Raw genomic sequence first — 21,711 nt, 5'->3', positions numbered from 1 at the left:
CAGTAGATGGTATAGAGTACAGTATATATTTATTTATTATGCACTCACAACTGTAAGTCGTTCTGGATAAGAGCGGCTGCTGAATGAGCATCTGTTTCAATGTAAAGTACTAGAGTCAACACATCTCGGTGACAGAAATCATTTGATCCTACTGGGGCCAAATTAAGCCACTCTTGGAGAGCTGTTTTGTCCAGTAAACAGGGGTCAACGAGGGTAGACAGAACGAGAAACAACTCAGCGACAACTTATGAACAAAGTAAACTTTATATCGAGAGTACTTGAATAATTATTTATTTTTTAAATTAAAAACTAGGGATTTCCTCCACGAACAAGTTTAGCTCAATTCCATGCATATTTCACAGCAATTACGTATGTCCTGCACAATGTATACATACAAACTACAGAAAACTGCTTATAGTAAAATGAAATAGTCCCAAATAGTGCGCTATATGCAAACTGTTACCACATTGTGATATACCCTAAGCCGTGCCCAGACATGACAGCACTCAGGATCAACAGTACATTCACAGTAAGTCACTTGGTAACACTTTGATGAAAAATCCTTATTAACTGCATATACATGTTTAGAATAGCTTTTGAATGCGTTATAAATCATTAAAACATGTTAGAAATTCTTATGATTTGTAAGACTTTAAGATTTGTGAGGCTAAATGCTTAGAAATGTCAAAAACTTCAGTAGCTTAAGTTAAGCTAGCATCAGTCAACACTGACATGACAGAACAGAAACTCAACCAAGGTCCTCTGAGTTGACCCCTTCTAAAACTTTTAATTTAACCTGTAACTAGGCAAGTCAGTTAAGAAAACAAATTCTTATTTTACAATGACGGCCTATGAACAGTGGGTTAACTGCCTCGTTCAAGGGGCAGAACAACAGAGTTTTACCTTGTCGGCTCAGGGATTAGATCTAGCAACCTTTCGGTTACTGGCCCAATGCTCTAATCACTAGGCTACCTGTCGCTGTAGTGTTAACTTACCCAAGGTCCTCCGAGTTAACCCCTTCTTTTTTTCCCCCTCTTATCCTTTAGGGATTTTTACAGATCCAGCAAAACGAGAGTGACACGCTCTGTTCTTCTTCCATCTCATGGGAATCCCAAAAACCACACATGCAATATTGTAAACTCCATCAGTGTCAGTAGCTAGCTAGCTAGTGTTACTCTATTCCACTCAGGAGCTTTGCAGTAGAGTACAAAGACACTCCTAGCTCCCTGAGGAACTCCATGGTCCCCTCCCACTTCTCCCACTGTCGTCTCCTCCCTCCCTCACTCACTCACACACACTTATACACCACACACACACACACACACACACACACACACACACACACACACACACACACACACACACACACACACACACACACACACACACACACACACACACACACACTTACACACACACACAAACATACACACACACACACACACACACACACACTTATACACACACGAACACACACACACTTACACACCCCACACACACCCACGGGTGCCTGTGCACAGATTGTGGGCTGTTTTTTTTCATGTTGGCCTGCTGGGCTGGGGCCAGAGAAGTGCTCAGTACTCTCAGGGTGTGTATTGAAACAATAGTTGTTGGTGTGCCTGTCCTGTTTGGATAGTCTAACTCTCAGGTTTGGGATATCAATTCCTGTCTTGCTCTGGTCAGCTAATAGCCTAACCACCATCAAGCAACATTATGGACTTAGATGTTAAAATGTTAAAATGTTAAAATCCTGTTGCTGGTCAAAATAAGATCCCAATGAATGAAGTGTCACCAATAGTATTATATTTGATTCATTTAACCTTTACTTAACTAGACAGTAGACGTGAATCTATCAAACACCGAGTGACATTTGGCAGGATCATTTATGACAGTATGGCAAAACATTAGCTCTCTGTGGGCTGTAGTGCTGTACTGCTGTAGTGCTGTACTGCTGTAGTGATGTAGTGCTGTAGTGATGTAGTGATGTACTGCTGTAGTGATGTAGTGCTGTACTGCTGTAGTGATGTAGTGATGTAGTGCTGTAGTGATGTACTGCTGTAGTGATGTAGTGATGTAGTGCTGTAGTGATGTACTGCTGTAGTGATGTAGTGCTGTAGTGATGTAGTGATGTACTGCTGTAGTGATGTAGTGATGTAGTGCTGTAGTGATGTACTGCTGTAGTGATGTAGTGATGTAGTGCTGTAGTGATGTACTGCTGTAGTGATGTAGTGCTGTAGTGATGTAGTGCTGTAGTGCTGTAGTGCTGTAGTGCTGTAGTGCTGTACTGCTGTAGTGATGTACTGCTGTAGTGATGTAGTGATGTAGTGCTGTAGTGATGTACTGCTGTAGTGATGTAGTGCTGTACTGCTGTAGTGATGTACTGCTGTAGTGATGTAGTGATGTAGTGCTGTAGTGATGTACTGCTGTAGTGATGTAGTGCTGTAGTGATGTAGTGCTGTACTGCTGTAGTGCTGTACTGCTGTAGTGATGTAGTGATGTAGTGCTGTAGTGATGTACTGCTGTAGTGATGTAGTGCTGTAGTGATGTAGTGATGTACTGCTGTAGTGATGTACTGCTGTAGTGCTGTAGTGCTGTAGTGCTGTAGTGCTGTAGTGCTGTAGTGCTGTACTGCTGTACTGCTGTAGTGATGTACTGCTGTAGTGATGTAGTGATGTAGTGCTGTAGTGATGTAGTGCTGTAGTGATGTAGTGATGTAGTGCTGTAGTGATGTAGTGCTGTACTGCTGTAGTGATGTACTGCTGTAGTGATGTACTGCTGTAGTGATGTAGTGCTGTAGTGCTGTAGTGCTGTAGAGCTGTACTGCTGTAGTGATGTACTGCTGTAGTGATGTAGTGCTGTAGTGATGTAGTGCTGTAGTGCTGTAGTGCTGTAGAGCTGTACTGCTGTAGTGATGTACTGCTGTAGTGATGTAGTGCTGTAGTGCTGTAGAGCTGTAGTGATGTACTGCTGTAGTGATGTAGTGCTGTAGTGCTGTAGAGCTGTAGTGATGTACTGCTGTAGTGATGTAGTGATGTAGTGCTGTAGTGCTGTAGTGCTGTAGTGATGTACTGCTCTAGTGATGTACTGCTGTAGTGATGTAGTGCTGTAGTGCTGTAGTGATGTAGTGCTGTAGTGATGTAGTGATGTACTGCTGTAGTGCTGTAGTGATGTAGTGCTGTAGTGATGTACTGCTGTAGTGATGTAGTGATGTAGTGCTGTAGTGATGTACTGCTGTAGTGATGTAGTGCTGTAGTGATGTAGTGCTGTACTGCTGTAGTGCTGTACTGCTGTAGTGATGTAGTGATGTAGTGCTGTAGTGATGTACTGCTGTAGTGATGTAGTGCTGTAGTGATGTAGTGATGTACTGCTGTAGTGATGTACTGCTGTAGTGCTGTAGTGCTGTAGTGCTGTAGTGCTGTAGTGCTGTAGTGCTGTACTGCTGTACTGCTGTAGTGATGTACTGCTGTAGTGATGTAGTGATGTAGTGCTGTAGTGATGTAGTGCTGTAGTGATGTAGTGATGTAGTGCTGTAGTGATGTAGTGCTGTACTGCTGTAGTGATGTACTGCTGTAGTGATGTACTGCTGTAGTGATGTAGTGCTGTAGTGCTGTAGTGCTGTAGAGCTGTACTGCTGTAGTGATGTACTGCTGTAGTGATGTAGTGCTGTAGTGATGTAGTGCTGTAGTGCTGTAGTGCTGTAGAGCTGTACTGCTGTAGTGATGTACTGCTGTAGTGATGTAGTGCTGTAGTGCTGTAGAGCTGTAGTGATGTACTGCTGTAGTGATGTAGTGCTGTAGTGCTGTAGAGCTGTAGTGATGTACTGCTGTAGTGATGTAGTGATGTAGTGCTGTAGTGCTGTAGTGCTGTAGTGATGTACTGCTCTAGTGATGTACTGCTGTAGTGATGTAGTGCTGTAGTGCTGTAGTGATGTAGTGCTGTAGTGATGTAGTGATGTACTGCTGTAGTGCTGTAGTGCTGTAGTGATGTAGTGATGTAGTGTTGTAGTGATATAGTGATGTAGTGATGTAGTGCTGTAGTGCTGTAGAGCTGTAGCGATGTAGTGCTGTAGTGATGTAGAGCTGTAGTGCTGTAGAGCTGTAGTGCTGTAGTGCTGTAGTGTTGTAGTGATATAGTGATGTAGTGATGTAGTGATGTAGTGCTGTAGTGATGTAGTGATGTAGTGATGTAGTGCTGTAGTGCTGTAGAGCTGTAGTGCTGTAGTGATGTAGTGCTGTAGTGCTGTAGTGTTGTAGTGATATAGTGATGTAGTGATGTAGTGATGTAGTGCTGTAGTGCTGTAGTGATGTAGTGTTGTAGTGATGTACTGCTGTAGTGATGTAGTGATGTAGTGATGTAGTGCTGCTGTAGTGATGTAGTGTTGTAGTGATGTAGTGATGTAGTGCTGATGTAGTACTGTAGTGATGTAGTGCTGTAGTGATGTAGTGATGTAGTGATGTAGTGCTGCTGTAGTGATGTAGTGTTGTAGTGATGTAGTGATGTAGTGCTGATGTAGTACTGTAGTGATGTAGTGCTGTAGTGATGTAGTGATGTAGTGATGTAGTGATGTAGTGATGTAGTGCTGTAGTGTTGTAGTGCTGTAGTGTTGTAGTGCTGTAGTGATGTAGTGATGTAGTGATATAGTGATGTAGTGATGTAGTGATGTAGTGATGTAGTGATATAGTGATGTAGTGATGTAGAGCTGTAGTGATGTAGTGATGTAGTGATGTAGTGATGTAGTGCTGTAGTGCTGTAGTGATGTAGTGTTGTAGTGATGTACTGCTGTAGTGATGTAGTGATGTAGTGCTGTAGTGATGTAGTGCTGTAGTGTTGTAGTGATGTAGTGCTGCTGTAGTGATGTAGTGATGTAGTGATATAGTGATATAGTGATGTAGTGATGTAGTGATGTAGTGATATAGTGATGTAGTGATGTAGTGATGTAGTGATGTAGTGCTGTAGTGATGTAGTGCTGTAGTGATGTAGTGATGTAGTGATGTAGTGCTGCTGTAGTGATGTAGTGCTGTAGTGATGTAGTGATGTAGTGCTGTAGTGATGTAGTGATGTAGTGCTGTAGTGCTGTAGTGATGTAGTGATGTAGTGATGTAGTGCTGTAGTGCTGTAGTGCTGTAGTGATGTAGTGCTGTAGTGCTGTAGTGCTGTAGAGCTGTAGTGCTGTAGTGATGTAGTAATGTAGTAATGTAGTGATGTAGTGCTGTAGTGATGTAGTGCTGTAGTGCTGTAGTGCTGTAGTGATGTAGTGATGTAGTGCTGTAGAGCTGTAGTGCTGTAGTGATATAGTGCTGTAGTGCTGTAGTGCTGTAGTGCTGTAGTGCTGTAGTGCTGTAGTGCTGTAGTGATGTAGTGATGTAGTGCTGTAGAGCTGTAGCGATGTAGTGCTGTAGTGCTGTAGTGATGTAGTGATGTAGTGCTGTAGTGCTGTAGTGCTGTAGTGCTGTGATGATATGGTACTGTAGTGCTGTAGTTCTGCTGATTACACCCTCAGCTCAACAACCTTTGTCTTATTGTTTTGTAAACAGTGGCTTACTGCTCGTGCTCAGTACAAATCTCAGCAAGTTAACCGAGGGCGTTGAACGAGGTGAACGAGGCAGAGTTAAAGGAGATGTTTGATTCTCTCAGGAAGTGGAGCATCTGTCTTCAGTCTTTACCATGGGTTTAGTGGTACTGTTAGGTGTCAACGTGGTTCAGGACACAGTAGGGGAAAAACATCTCTTTCGAACCCAGGTACAGGAAGAGTGGTGCACACTGAAGATGAAAAAGACAACTCTAGGTAGTAAGACAACTGAAGTGTGCTTTCAAAAGTCTATATTTTATTGTTAGAACAGTTCAGGACACAAGCACCAGAGTGAGGAAGTCAGAACAGAACAGCCTCCTTGGTCCCTTCTCAGTTCCACCAGGCATTGAGATTCATGTAAACAGGCCACCGTGCCAGGACCTGACATTTCCAGGGGCACAGTTAACACATGGACGTCCGGGGGAAGAGAGGGAGTCTGTTGGGCCTACAAAGACAACAGAAGGTGGGTACTGGGCCAGCAGCAGCAGGGGCACCTGTCAGATGAAGATGAAGAGCAGACACAGCCTTAATGCTGGTGAAGAAACGCTTGGCATTGATGGATGTCGGTTTTGCAATGTTTTTTAAAATTTGAATAGCATTTAGTTGTGTATTCAGGATTTAGTTTTACAGTCATCCAAAGCAGTAGAAGCAGAACCGGTTTTTAAAATCATGATTCATGAACTGTAGGGCCAGACCGGATAATCTGCAGGGTGGGAATTCTCTCAATCCTGCAGAAACTATTTATATACAGTACCAGTCAAAAGTTTTAGAACACCTACTCATTCCAGGGTTTTTCTTTATTTTTTACTATTTTGTACATTGAAGAATAATAGTGAAGACCTCAAAACTATGAAATAACACATATGGAATCATGTAGTAACTAAAAAAGTGTTAAACAAATCAAAATATATTTTATATTTTGAAATTCTTCAAATAGCCACCCTTTGCCTTGACGAAAGATTTGCACACTCTTGGCATTCTCTCAACCAGCTTCATGAGGTAGTCACCTGGAATGCATTTAAATTAACAGGTGTGCCTTGTTAAAAGTTAATTTGTGGAATTTAATTCATGCTTAATGCGTTTGAGCCAATCAGTCGTGTTGCAACAAGGTAGGGGTGGTATACAGAAGATAGACCTATTTGGTAAAAGACCAAGTCCATATTATGGCAAGAACAGCTCAAACAAGCAAAGATAAATGACAGTCCATCATTACTTAAGACATGAAGGCCAGTCATTGCGGAAACTTGACTGGCCTTCATGTCTGTGAAAGTTTCATGCCTTCATGTCTTTGAAACTTTGAAAGTTTCTTCGAGTGCAGTCGCAGAAACCATCAAGCGTTATGATGAAACTGGCTCTCATGAAGACAGCTACAAGAAAGGAAGAATCAGAGTTACCTCTGCTGCAGAGGATACGTTCATTACAGTTACCAGCCTCAGAAATTGCAGCCCAAATAAGTGCTTCAAAGAGTTCAAGTAACAGACACTTCTCAACTTCAACTGTTCAGAAGAGACTGCGTGAATCAAACGTTCACGGTCGAAATGCTGCAAAGAAACCACTACTAAAGGACACCAATAATAAGAAGAGACTTGCTTGGGCCAAGAAACATGAGCAATGGACATTAGACCGGTGGAAATCTGTCCTTTGGTTTGATTAGTCCAAATTTGAGATTTTTGGTTCCAACCGCCATGTCTATATGAGATGCAGAGTAGGTGAACGGATTATCTCTGCATGTGTGGTTCCCAACGTGAATCATGGTGGGCGTGCTTTGCTGGTGACACTCTGTGATTTATTTAGAATTCTAGGTGCACTTAACCAGCATGGCTACCACAGCGTTCTGCAGCGATGCACCATCCCATCTGGTTTGGGCTTAGTGGGACTATCATTTACTTTTTAACAGGACAATGACCCAACACACCTCCAGGCGGTGTAAGGGATATTTGACAAAGAAGGAGAGTGATGGTGTGCTGCATCAGATGACCTGGCCTCCACAATCACCTGACCTCAACCCAATTGAGATGGTTTGGGATGAGTTGGACTGCAGAGTGGAGGAAAAGCAGCCAACAAGTGGTCAGCATATATGGGAACTCCAAGACTGTTGGAAAAGCATTCCTCATGAAGCTGGTTGAGAGAATGCCAAAAGTGTCCAAAGCTGTCATCAAGGCAAAGGGTGACTACTTTGAAGAATCTCAAATATAAAATATATTTAAAGAAATGTTGGTTACTACTATGTACTATGTATTATTCCATAGTTTTGATGTCTTCACTATTATTCTACAATGTAGAAAATAGTAAAAAATAAAGATCTTTTGACTGGTAGTATATACATATATATATATATATATATATATATATATATATATATATATATTGTATATATATATATATATATATTGTATATATATATATATATATATATATATTGTATATAAAATGAAAATGAATCCAAAAAGATACTTAACACAGTTTTATTGAAGTATATACAGACAGTATGGTAATTATTGAAAAATGTTCCCATAGGTTCTTCTATCTGTCTGTCAAGACAATAAAATAAGTAGGAAACAAGTCAATATAACTCATAGAGATGTTATCTGGTAGGTCAGGTCCCATATCTGACATGTTGGGAACCACTTTCCTCTCTAACCTCTAGACAGACAGCCAGGTAATGGGCAGTGAGGCAGTGAAAGGCATTTTGTCAACAGTCAGATAGTAGAATCTATTGACCATACTCTTAAACACGTGAATGATGGATGGATGAAGGTCTCTCTGTTTAACCCCAGTCAGTCATACAACATAAATACTACTTTAACTTTTGTTTAGTGTGTCTGTCAGTACGTTCACTTATTTGCACCCCATTCCTTTCCCCCAGGGTAAATAGAGACATGTAGCACAAGGGCTGGGGGGCAGCATGATGTAGCACATTCTAGAATATTCAGAAAGAGGAGAACTGTAACGGATTTCCTCTTCGTCTGAGGAGGAGTAGCAAGGATCGGACCAATGTGCAGCGTGGTAAGTGTCCATAATGAGAATATTTAATAAATGCACAGAACACTGAACAAAATAACAACAGTACAAACAAACAAACAAACAAACAAACAACCAACCAACCAACCAACCAACCAACCAACCAACCAAACAAACAAACAATCAAACAACCAAACAACCAAACAAGTCCCGTATGGTGCAAACACTAACACAGGAAACAACCACCCACAAAACACAATAGAAAACAGGCTACCTAAATATGGCTCCCAATCAGAGACAACGACTGACACCTGATTCTGATTGAGAACCATACTAGGCCAAACACATAGAAATATAACAACAGAACAAAACATAGAAAAACAACATAGAATACCCACCCCAACTCACGCCCTGACCAAACTAAAATAAAGACATAAAAAGGAACTAAGGTCAGAACGTGACAAGAACATTTAAAGTTAAAATGGAACTAATTTCAAAAGCTAAATTCTAAATTCTAAATTTCACATTGTAAACTCTAAATTCTAAATTTCCCATTGTAAACTCTAAATTCTAAATTCTAAATTTCACATTGTAAACTCTAAATTCTAAATTCTAAATGTCACATTGTAAACTCTAAATTCTAGTAAAAAACACTGCAGTGTGTATTAATTTGTTGATAGCCTGATTTAGATTTGTGTGACTGTAATATGTTGGAGACATCAACTAACATTACAGTAATTACCCCCATTTGGTGCCAAACTGACTGAAATGTAACATTCCCACTCGCCCCTCCTAACAGATAAGGATCCATCCTGCAGGTAAATACAGGAGTAAGCCTTGTTTCTCTGTGGCTGAGTGATTAGAAAGCACCTCTCCTCGCCCCACAAAGATGGAAGATAGAAGATCTCTCTTAAGTCTGTTGGGCTGGGCTGTCTGAGTGGCCAAGAACACACACACACACGCACACACGCACACACACACACACACACACACACACACACACACACACACACACACACACACACACACACACACACACACACACACACACACACACACACACACACACACACACACACACACACACACACACACCCTCTGGGCTTTCAGGAGTCTTCAACAAGTTAACACCAGCCTCCAACCACTGACCACCTGACCACCTGAACAGTGGATACACAAACACACACACACACACACACTCACTCATATACACACTGTCTCTGTCTGTGTGGAGTATTTACTTGGTGGTGGCAGTCAGTCAAAGAACAGTGCTTTTAGGAAGACTGTTAGAGCTGTTAGCTTGTTAGGGAGGTTGAACACAGTTTCAGATTACACCGTTATTACAGATGTAGGATTTTAATTTGATAACCCTGTTGTTGCGGGAAATTTCAACCTGCACTGCAGGAAATGCAAACTTGTACTATATTCAAGGTTTTAAAAGGCTTCTGAAGTTTGTAATTTAATTAAAACAAAACAGTTAACAACCCCTACAAAAATGCCCATTAGCTATAATCCACACAATAATTCACATTTCCTGTTGGTACAGGATTATTTTCATGCTGTGAGAAACCGGTCAAATTAGGATTCTACATCTGTAGCTTCTCAACTAAGGGTGGAAATGGGAATTCATCGACGATCAAAGAATAACAGTTGTCTTTAGTGTTGTCTTTGACTGCAGTGGAACAGTGGTTGTATTCAGCATTGACTGAAAGGTCATAACCAGCCAAGAGGGTCTGTTAACTCAGCATTATTTTGGGAAGGACTTGACAGAAGGCAAAATAACCGTTTAAGATTTTCATAAATATGTTTTGAGTAAATTCAAAGATTAGTTGTGTTTATATTCCTGGGAAAATACTTGAGGTCCCTGTTTCACAACTTGGGGTAATCAAAGTTGTGAGACATTCCAAAGTCCGCCCAAAACGCCAAAGTACTACTTTATTGCTACAATCAAATCAGATCAAATGTTATTTGTCAAATGTTCCGAACACAACAGGTGTAGACCTTACCGTGAAATGCTTACTTAATAGCCCTTTACCAACAATGCAGTTTTAAGAAAGTATAATTAAGAAAATATTTACTAAATAAACTAAAGTTTTTTTTTAAACATACAAAAAAAGTAACAATAAAATATAAATGAGGAGGCTATATACAGGGGGTACCGTACCGAGTCAATGTGGAGGCTATATACAGGGGGTACCGTACCGAGTCAATGTGGAGGCTATATACAGGGGGTACCGTACCGAGTCAATGTGGAGGCTATATACAGGGGGTACCGGTACTGAGTCAATGTGCGGGGGTACAGGTTAGTCTAGGTAATTTGTACATGTAGGTAGGGGTAAAGTGACTATGTATAGATAATAAACAGCGAGTAGCAGCAGTGTAAAAACAAAGGGGGGGGGGTGCCTTCCTCTGACATCGCCTAGTATGTAGGTCCTGGGTGGCAGGAAGCTTGGCCCCAGTGATGTACTGGGCCATACGCAGTGCCCTCTGTTGCGCCTTATGGTGAGATGCCGAGCAGTTGCCATACCAGGCGGTGATGCAACTGGTCAGGATGCTCTCAATGGTGCAGCTGTAGAACTTTTTGAGGATCTGGGGACCCAGACAGAATCTTTTCAGTTTCCTGATGGGGAAAATGCATTATCCACTCCAGCCCGTCGATGTGAATGGGGGCGTGTAGTCCACTAACATCTCCTTTGTCTTGCTTATGTTGAGGGAGAGGTTGTTGTCCTGGCACCACACTGCCAGGTCTCTGACCTCCTCCCTATAGGCTGTCTCATAATTGTCAGTGATTAGACCTACCACTGTTGTGTCGTCAGCAAACTTAATGATGGTGTTGGAGTCGTGCTTGGCCACGCAGTTGTGGGTGAACAGGAAGCACAGGAGGGGACTAAGAACATACCCCTGAGGGGCTCCAGTGTTGAGGATCAGCGTGGCAGATGTGTTGTTGCCTAACCTTACCACCTGGGGGCAGCCCGTCAAGAAGTCCAGGATCCAGTTGCAGAGGGAGGTGTTTAGTCACAGGGTCCTTAGCTTAGTGATAAGCTTTGTGGGCACTATGGTGTTGAACACTGAGCTGTAGTCAATGAACAGCATTCTCACATAGGTGTCCTTTTGTCCAGGTGGGAAAGGGCAGTGTGGAGTGCGAATGAGATTGCATTATCTGTGGATCTGTTGGGGCGGTATGCAAATTGAGTGGGTCTAGGGTTTCTGGGATGATGGTGTTGATGTGAGCCGTGACCAGCCTTTCAAAGCACTTCATGGCTACCGACGTGAGTGCTATGGGGCGGTAGTTATTTAAAAGATTGCGTGACTTGCGATTGTGTTTTTATTCAATACCTGTATGGGCCCTAATTTGTGGTTACAAGGAAATGATGGTATTAAAACAAAGTATGATCTCATGAAAGGCAGCACGATAAGAGGTTTATGAGGAGTTGATTGAGTTGTTTCTCAGAACTTCTTCACATGGGAAAAAATATGCACTAAAACCAAAACATTGCTATAGCATGGAGATCTTGAGAGGGGAGTTGCTGTCTCGCTATGATCCATTTATTGTTTAGAGATCTTGAGAGGGGGGGGGTGGGGTGCTGTCTCACTATGATCCATGTATTGTTTAGAGATCTTGAGAGGGGGGGGGGTGCTGTCTCGCTGTGATCCATGTATTGTTTAGAGATCTTGAGAGGGCTGGTGCTGTCTCACTATGATCCATGTATTGTTTAGAGATCTTGAGAGGGGGGGGGTGCTGTCTCGCTATGATCCATGTATTGTTTAGAGCTCTTGAGAGGGGGGGGTGCTGTCTCGCTATGATCCATGTATTGTTTAGAGCTCTTGAGAGAGGGGGGGTGTTGTCTCACTATGATCCATGTATTGTTTAGAGATCTTGAGAGGGCTGGTGCTGTCTCACTAGGAACCATGCATTCTTTGAAGATGTTAAAATATTCAACAATAATGTGGGTGACACAAGAAAAAGTAGAATGTATACAAATGTACCATCTTCATTTTACCCATTTTTAACAGGAAAATAATCCTGCAGCAACATGTGAATTATTATGTGGATTTTAATTAATTGGGTTGATAGGTTTTTAATTAGGGCAAATCAAGTGGAAAAGCATTTTAAACTTTGAATAGCTTACATCTTACATTTCCTTACGTACTGTCATGCCCTGACCTTAGTTCCTATTTTATGTCTTTATTTTGGTTTGGTCAGGGCGTGAGTTGGGGTGGGCATTCTATGTTTTTGTTCTATGTTTTATATTTCTATGTGTTTGGCCGAGTGTGGTTCTCAATCAGAGGCAGCTGTCTATCGTTCTCTCTGATTGAGAACCATACTTAGGTAGCCTGTTCCCACCTGTGTTTTGTGGGTAGTTGTTTTCTGTTTAGTTTCGTTACCTTGCAGAACTGTTCGTTTGTCGCTTTGTTATTTTTGTTCAAGTGTTCTAATTTATTAAAATGATTATGAACACGTACCACGCTGCGCTTTGGTCCACTCCTTCTCCCGACGACAATCGTTACACGTACATGCATTTGAATAATTTATGTAATCTGAAAAGATCAAGCTGGCTTGCAAGGCTATGGATATACAGTGCATTCAGAAAATATTCAGGCCCCTTGACCTTTTTCACATTTTGTTACATTACAGCCTTATTCTAAAATGATTTTTTTTAAATTCCCTTATCAATCTACACACAATACCCCATTATAACAATTATTTTTAAATGTTGTTTATGTGCAAATGTATAAATAAAAAGTAACTGAAGTATCACATTTACATAAGTATTCAGACCATTTACTCAGTACTTTGTTGAAGCACCTTTGGCAGCGATTACATCCTTGATTCTTCTTGGGCATGACACTACAAGCTTGGCACACCTGTATTTTGGGGAGTTTCTCCCATTCTTCTCTGCAGATCCTCTCAAGCTCTGTCAGGTTGGATGGGGAGCCTTGCTGTACAGCTATTTTAGGGTCTCTCCAGAGATGTTAGATTGGGTTCAAGTCCGGGCTCTGGCTGGGCCACTCAACGACATTCAGAAACTTGTCCTGAAGCCACTCCTGCGTTGTCTTGGCTGTGTGCTTAGTGTCGTTGTCCTGTTGGAAGGTGAACCTTTGCCCCAGTTAGCGAATGCCGGCCATCTCTAGGAAAACTCTTGGGTTTTTAATACTTCTTCTAGTTAAGAATGATGGAGGCCACCGTGTACTTGGGGACCTTCAATGATGCAGAAATGTTTTTGGTATCCTTCCCCAGATCTGTGCCAATCCTTTTTTGAGCTTTACAGACAATTCCTTCGACCTCATTGCTTGTTTTTTGCTCTGACTTACACTGTAAACTGCTGGACCTTATATACACAGATGTGTGCCTTTCCAAATCATGTCCAATCAATGGAATTTACCACACGTGGACTCCAATCAAGTTGTAGAAACATGAGCTCAATTTTGAGTCTCATAGCAAAGGAACTGAGCACTTATGTAAATTAGTTTTCTTTTTCTTAATACATTTGCAAACATTTCTAAAAACCTGTTTTCACATCATCAATATGGGATATTGTGTGTAGATTGATGAGGAAAATAATGTAATCCATTTTAGAATAAGACTGTAACGTAACAAAATGTGGACCAAGTCTGAATACTTTCCAAATGCACTGTACATACATTGGCCTAAATGTCTCCAGAATGGTTGAAAGAATTGGTAAAGTTTTCATTAACCATATCTATTTCTTAAATTAGACTGTGGCAGACCTGGAGATAATGTTATTGAAAGACTGTTGTTGTTACAGCTGTTTATTATAAGACTTCACCTGAAAGAAACCTGTCTGCTGTCCTGATGAGAATCACACACTGTGTCCTACTGACAGGGTTATCCAACCAGTCTGCTGTCCTGATGAGAATCACACACTGTGTCCTACTGACAGGGTTATCCAACCAGTCTGCTGTCCTGATGAGAATCACACACTGTGTCCTACTGACAGGGTTATCCAACCAGTCTGCTGTCTTAATGAGAATCACACACTGTGTCCTAATGACAGGGATATCCAACCAGTCTGCTGTCCTGATGAGAATCACACACTGTGTCCTACTGACAGGGTTATCCAACCAGTCTGCTGTCCTGATGAGAATCACACACTGTGTCCTACTGACAGGGTTATCCAACCAGTCTGCTGTCTTAATGAGAATCACACACTGTGTCCTAATGACAGGGATATCCAACCAGTCTGCTGTCCTGATGAGAATCACACACTGTGTCCTAATGACAGGGATAACCAACCAGTCTGCTGTCCTGATGAGAATCACACACTGTGTCCTAATGACAGGGATATCCAACCAGTCTGCTGTCCTGATGAGAATCACACACTGTGTCCTAATGACAGGGATATCCAACCAGTCTGCTGTCCTGATGAGAATCACACACTGTGTCCTAATGACAGGGATAACCAACCAGTCTGCTGTCCTGATGAGAATCACACACTGTGTCCTACTGACAGGGTTATCCAACCAGTCTGCTGTCCTGATGAGAATCACACACTGTGTCCTAATGACAGGGTTATCCAACCAGTCTGCTGTCCTGATGAGAATCACACACTGTGTCCTACTGACAGGGTTATCCAACCAGTCTGCTGTCCTGATGAGAATCACACACTGTGTCCTAATGACAGGGATAACCAACCAGTCTGCTGTCTTAATGAGAATCACACACTGTGTCCTAATGACAGGGTTATCCAACCAGTCTGCTGTCCTGATGAGAATCACACACTGTGTCCTACTGACAGGGTTATCCAACCAGTCTGCTGTCCTGATGAGAATCACACACTGTGTCCTAATGACAGGGATATCCAACCTGTCAGCTGTCTTAATGAGAATCACACACTGTGTCCTAATGACAGGGATATCCAACCTGTCAGCTGTCTTAATGAGAATCACACACTGTGTCCTAATGACAGGGATATCCAACCAGTCTGCTGTCCTGATGAGAATCACACACTGTGTCCTAATGACAGGGATAACCAACCAGTCTGCTGTCCTGATGAGAATCACACACTGTGTCCTAATGACAGGGATATCCAACCTGTCTGCTGTCCTGATGAGAATCACACACTGTGTCCTACTGACAGAGATAACCAACCAGTCTGCTGTCCTGATGAGAATCACACACTGTGTCCTACTGACAGGGTTATCCAACCAGTCTGCTGTCTTAATGAGAATCACACACTGTGTCCTAATGACAGGGTTATCCAACCAGTCTGCTGTCCTGATGAGAATCACACACTGTGTCCTAATGACAGGGTTATCCAACCAGTCTGCTGTCTTAATGAGAATCATACACTGTGTCCTAATGACAGGGTTATCCAACCAGTCTGCTGTCCTGATGAGAATCACACACTGTGTCCTACTGACAGGGTTATCCAACCAGTCTGCTGTCCTGATGAGAATCACACACTGTGTCCTAATGACAGAGATAACCAACCAGTCTGCTGTCCTGATGAGAATCACACACTGTGTCCTAATGACAGGGATATCCAACCAGTCTGCTGTCTTAATGAGAATCACACACTGTGTCCTAATGACAGGGATATCCAACCAGTCTGCTGTCTTAATGAGAATCACACACTGTGTCCTAATGACAGGGATATCCAACCAGTCTGCTGTCTTAATGAGAATCACACACTGTGTCCTAATGACAGGGATATCCAACCAGTCTGCTGTCTTAATGAGAATCACACACTGTGTCCTAATGACAGGGATATCCAACCAGTCTGCTGTCTTAATGAGAATCACACACTGTGTCCTAATGACAGGGATATCCAACCAGTCTGCTGTCCTGATGAGAATCACACACTGTGTCCTAATGACAGGGATATCCAACCAGTCTGCTGTCTTAATGAGAATCACACACTGTGTCCTAATGACAGGGATATCCAACCAGTCTGCTGTCTTAATGAGAATCACACACTGTGTCCTAATGACAGGGATATCCAACTACAGATCAGTTGAGGGATGTTTTGAATAATACTGCTTCTGTAATTTAGTTATGATTGTACTCTAAGAAATACTTTTAAAACAATCTGCTACTCTCTGTTTATCATATATGCATAGTCACTGTAACTACACATGCATGTACATACTACCTCAATTGGGCCGACCAACCAGTGCTCCCGCACATTGACTAACCGGGCCAACTGCATTGTGTCCCGCCGCCCACCACCCGCCAACCCCTCTTTTACGCTACTGCTACTCTCTGTTCATCATATATGCATAGTCACTTTAACCATATCTACATGTACATACTACCTCAATCAGCCTGACTAACCGGTGTCTGTATGTAGCCTCTCTACCGTATATAGCCTCGCTACTGTATATAGCCTGTCTTTTTACTGTGTTATTTCTTTACCTACCTATTGTTCACCTAATACACCTTTTTTGCACTATTGGTTAGAGCCTGTAAGTAAGCATTTCACTGTAAGGTCTACTACACCTGTTGTATTCAGCATTTCACTGTAGGGTCTACCTACACCTGTTGTATTCAGCATTTCACTGTAAGGTCTACTACACCTGTTGTATTCAGCATTTCACTGTAAGGTCTACTACACCTGTTGTATTCAGCATTTCACTGTAAGGTCTAACTACACCTGTTGTATTCAGCATTTCACTGTGAGGTCTACCTACACCTGTTGTATTCAGCATTTCACTGTAAGGTCTACTACACCTGTTTTATTCAGCATTTCACTGTAAGGTCTACCTACACCTGTTGTATTCAGCATTTCACTGTAAGGTCTAACTACACCTGTTGTATTCAGCATTTCACTGTAAGGTCTACCTACACCTGTTGTATTCAGCATTTCACTGTAAGGTCTACTACACCTGTTTTATTCAGCATTTCACTGTAAGGTCTAACTACACCTGTTGTATTCAGCATTTCACTGTAAGGTCTACTACACCTGTTGTATTCAGCATTTCACTGTAAGGTCTAACTACACCTGTTGTATTCAGCATTTCACTGTAAGGTCTACTACACCTGTTGTATTCAGCATTTCACTGTAAGGTCTAACTACACCTGTTGTATTCAGCATTTCACTGTAAGGTCTAACTACACCTGTTGTATTCAGCATTTCACTGTAAGGTCTATCTACACCTGTTGTATTCAGCATTTCACTGTAAGGTCTACTACACCTGTTGTATTCAGCATTTCACTGTAAGGTCTACTACACCTGTTGTATTCAGCATTTCACTGTAAGGTCTAACTACACCTGTTGTATTCAGCATTTCACTGTAAGGTCTAACTACACCTGTTGTATTCAGCATTTCACTGTAAGGTCTACTACACCTGTTGTATTCAGCATTTCACTGTAAGGTCTACTACACCTGTTGTATTCAGCATTTCACTGTAAGGTCTAACTACACCTGTTGTATTCAGCATTTCACTGTAAGGTCTACCTACACCTGTTGTATTCAGCATTTCACTGTAAGGTCTAACTACACCTGTTGTATTCAGCATTTCACTGTAAGGTCTAACTACACCTGTTGTATTCAGCATTTCACTGTAAGGTCTACTACATCTGTTGTATTCAGCATTTCAATGTAAGGTCTAACTACACCTGTTGTATTCAGCATTTCACTGTAAGGTCTACTAAACCTGTTGTATTCAGCATTTCACTGTAAGGTCTAACTACACCTGTTGTATTCAGCATTTCACTGTAAGGTCTACTACACCTGTTGTATTCAGCATTTCACTGTAAGGTCTAACTACACCTGTTGTATTCAGCATTTCACTGTAAGGTCTACTACACCTGTTGTATTCAGCATTTCACTGTAAGGTCTACTACACCTGTTGTATTCAGCATTTCACTGTAAGGTCTAACTACACCTGTTGTATTCAGCATTTCACTGTAAGGTCTAACTACACCTGTTGTATTCAGCATTTCACTGTAAGGTCTAACTACACCTGTTGTATTCAGCATTTCACTGTAAGGTCTACTACACCTGTTGTATTCAGCATTTCACTGTAAGGTCTAACTACACCTGTTGTATTCAGCATTTCACTGTAAGGTCTACTACACCTGTTGTATTCAGCATTTCACTGTAAGGTCTAACTACACCTGTTGTATTCAGCATTTCACTGTAAGGTCTAACTACACCTGTTGTATTCAGCATTTCACTGTAAGGTCTAACTACACCTGTTGTATTCAGCATTTCACTGTAAGGTCTACTACACCTGTTGTATTCAGCATTTCACTGTAAGGTCTAACTACACCTGTTGTATTCAGCATTTCACTGTAAGGTCTAACTACACCTGTTGTATTCAGCATTTCACTGTAAGGTCTACCTACACCTGTTGTATTCAGGTGACAAATAAACTTTGATTTGATTTGAAACCTCTTACAACTCTTTTTTTTTTTAATATTTCTGGAAAATGTCTGAAATATTGTGGACGTGATATTCCATGCTTGCGTCATCAAAATAATAACCTATAGATGCTAATCAGACGTCCTTTTAAGTCTGATATGAATATCCAGTTCTCCTACAGTGTTCATGTCAAGCCTCCTGTCTCTGTCTGTGGCCTGTTGAGAGAAATGTTTTTTTGTTGTTTTTTTTAAGACAGAAAGAAGGCGTGTAAAAATGTACCGTACAGGTTTGAACAAAACCCATCATGCCCTGCTGCACTGCGCTGTCAAAATATCTGAAGACTGTGAGTACCCAATGGCACCATATTCCCTATATAGTGTACTATGGGCCCTGGTCTAATGAAGGGCACAAATATAGGACGTAGATCAATTTAACACGGTAGAATCGGCTCGTTTTAAATCTAAACACCGTTTGCATTAGAGGCTTTAACAAAGAACAATGGAGCTCATTTTCATCCTGGGATGAATGTACTTTGATAAGATATAATTAGTGACGCTTCGCTGTGATCCAGAATCGCAGGGTTCTCATTAAGTATGAACCCTGGAACTGTAAGCGTTTAAAGCTACACCTGATCCTCCTCTCGTTCAACCAGTCCAAACTTGTTTACTTGTCTTCCCAAACATGCTTTTGGCTCTTGGTATTTTGTATTTGGTAAGCACAGCAAACCCAGGACAACCTCAGATTATCAGCTTAATGCTCATCAAAGTTACACCAGAGAGGAATATAGTTGGTTACACAGTGAGATGGTGTGTGTATTGTTATTGTATTGCTAGATATTACTGCGCTTTTGGAGCTAAAAAAACATGAGCATTTCACTGCACCTGCAAAAACATCTGCAAATCTGTTTACGTGACCCCAAAAAACTTTGATTTGATTTAGATTTTGAGTGATTCTGCCCATAGAAAAACCATGAGTGAACAGAAACACGTCTTAACAGAGCCATTCTCAATCTCAACCATTGTGCTTTCTGAAAGGGAATAATGAGCCTCAGAGAAAACCGTCTGAGAGACAAGATGCTGCATTTGTGACTCTCTCTCTCTCTACAAACCCAGAGAACACATTGTATCTCACAAGCAAGCAGCATTTAGACAGACAGGCAGGCAGTCAGGCAGGCGGGCAGGCAGTCAGTCCGGCAGTCAGACAGGCGGGCAGGCAGTCCGGCAGTCAAACAGTCAGGCAGGCAGTCAGGCCGGCAGTCAGGCAGGCGGGCAGGCAGTCAAACAGTCAGGCAGGCAGTCAGGCCGGCAGTCAGGCAGGCGGGCAGGCAGTCCGGCAGTCAGGCAGGCGGGCAGGCAGTCAGGCAGGCAGTCAGGCAGGCGGGCGTTCAGGCAGGCAGTCAGGCCAGCAGTCAGGCAGGCGGGCAGGCTTCCGTTCCCCTGCGGTGGGACAGATCCTGGGGACGTGGGGGAACGCTGTCACCAGCACTCAATATCTCACAGTACACCAACATAGACTGGGGCTGGGATGGGTATATAGTCATAAAATCTCTAGAATGTACGTGCCCAGTCAAGTCAATGTTCCGGCGGCCATATTGAGTCTATCCAGAGACTTTAACTTTCTAGTAATTCTATTTCTATGGTTATTTCTACCACCACCATAACGTCATAATCTAAGTCACCTATTATTAGAGGGGTTGTGTTAAAGGCGGAAGACACATTTCAGTTGAATACATTCAGTTGGACAACTGACTAGGTATCCCTCTTTCACACCTGTTCCTTGGCCTAGCCATAGTCACAGAATGGCGTGGGGAAGGGAAGGGGGTGGAAGCTGGATGGACGCTGAAGGGGGCTGGTGGAGGCTGGGTAGAGGGATAAGGCGGCTGGATGAGGGGTCAGATGAAGCAGAGTAAGGGGGAGGGATACAGGGTTGGACCGTGTCCTCGGCACGCCCAGGAAACACTAAATCACAGCAGACCCACTGGGCCTTGAAATGTATCTATCTCTCAGAGAGGGCATTAGTCACCATGGTATCCTCTCTCAGAGAGGGCATTAGACACCATGGTATCTCTCTCTCTCTCTCTCTCTCTCTCTCTCTCTCTCTCTCTCTCTCTCTCTCTCTCTCTCTCTCTCTCTCTGTCTCTCTCTCTGACTCTCTCTCTCTGTCTCTCTGTCTCTCTCTGTCTCTCTCTCTGTCTCTCTCTTTCTCTCTTCCTCTCTCGCTCTCTGTCTCTGTATCACTTTCCCTCTCTCTCCCTCACTCGCTCTCTCTCTCTGTCTCTATCACTCTGTCTCTCTCTCTCTCTCTCTCTCTCTCTCTCTCTCTCTCTCGCTCTCTCTCTCTCCCTGTCTCGCTCTCTCGCTCTCTCTCTGTCACAGCCCCCCTCCGTGTATTTACAATGTATTCACAAATCTTGCTGCTGTGATTGCACACTGTGGTATTTCACCCCCATAGATATGAGAATTTATCAAAATTGGATTTGTTTCCTAATTCTTTTAGATCTGTGTAATCTTTTAGGGTCTGTGTAATCTGAGGGAAATATGTGTCACGCCCTGATCTGTTTCACCTGTCTTTGTGATTGTCTCCACCCACCACCAGGTGTCACCCGTTTTCCCCATTTGTCCCTGGGTGTTTATTCCGGTGTTCCCTGTTTGTCTGTTGCCAGTTTGTCTTGTCATGTCAACCAGTGTGGTTTTCTGTGCGCCTGCTTTGTCCTATCGCTCTTTTGCTAGTCCTCCTGGTTTTGCCCTGACTCTGAAGCTGCCTGCCTGACCATACTGCCTTCCCTGACTCTGAACCCGCCTGCCTGACCATACTACCTGCCCTAACTCTGAACCCGCCTGCCTGACCATACT

At 42.5% G+C, this 21,711-nt stretch overlaps 1 protein-coding gene across 1 annotated transcript in view; it reads right to left on the bottom strand.

Moving 5' to 3' along the window:
• Positions 1-1,250, bottom strand: part of LOC129858481 (protocadherin Fat 2-like) — a 70,857-nt gene extending 69,607 nt beyond the window's left edge. The window contains exon 1 of the mRNA XM_055927743.1: positions 996-1,250. The gene's annotated coding sequence lies outside the window, so the exon portion shown is untranslated. The remainder of the gene's footprint in view (positions 1-995) is intronic.
• Between the last annotated feature and the right edge of the window lie 20,461 nt (positions 1,251-21,711).

The sequence above is a fragment of the Salvelinus fontinalis genome, chromosome 6, assembly GCF_029448725.1.
Source record: "Salvelinus fontinalis isolate EN_2023a chromosome 6, ASM2944872v1, whole genome shotgun sequence".
NCBI classification, from domain to species: domain Eukaryota; kingdom Metazoa; phylum Chordata; class Actinopteri; order Salmoniformes; family Salmonidae; genus Salvelinus; species Salvelinus fontinalis.
This window is presented reverse-complemented; position numbering and strand designations above follow the sequence as displayed.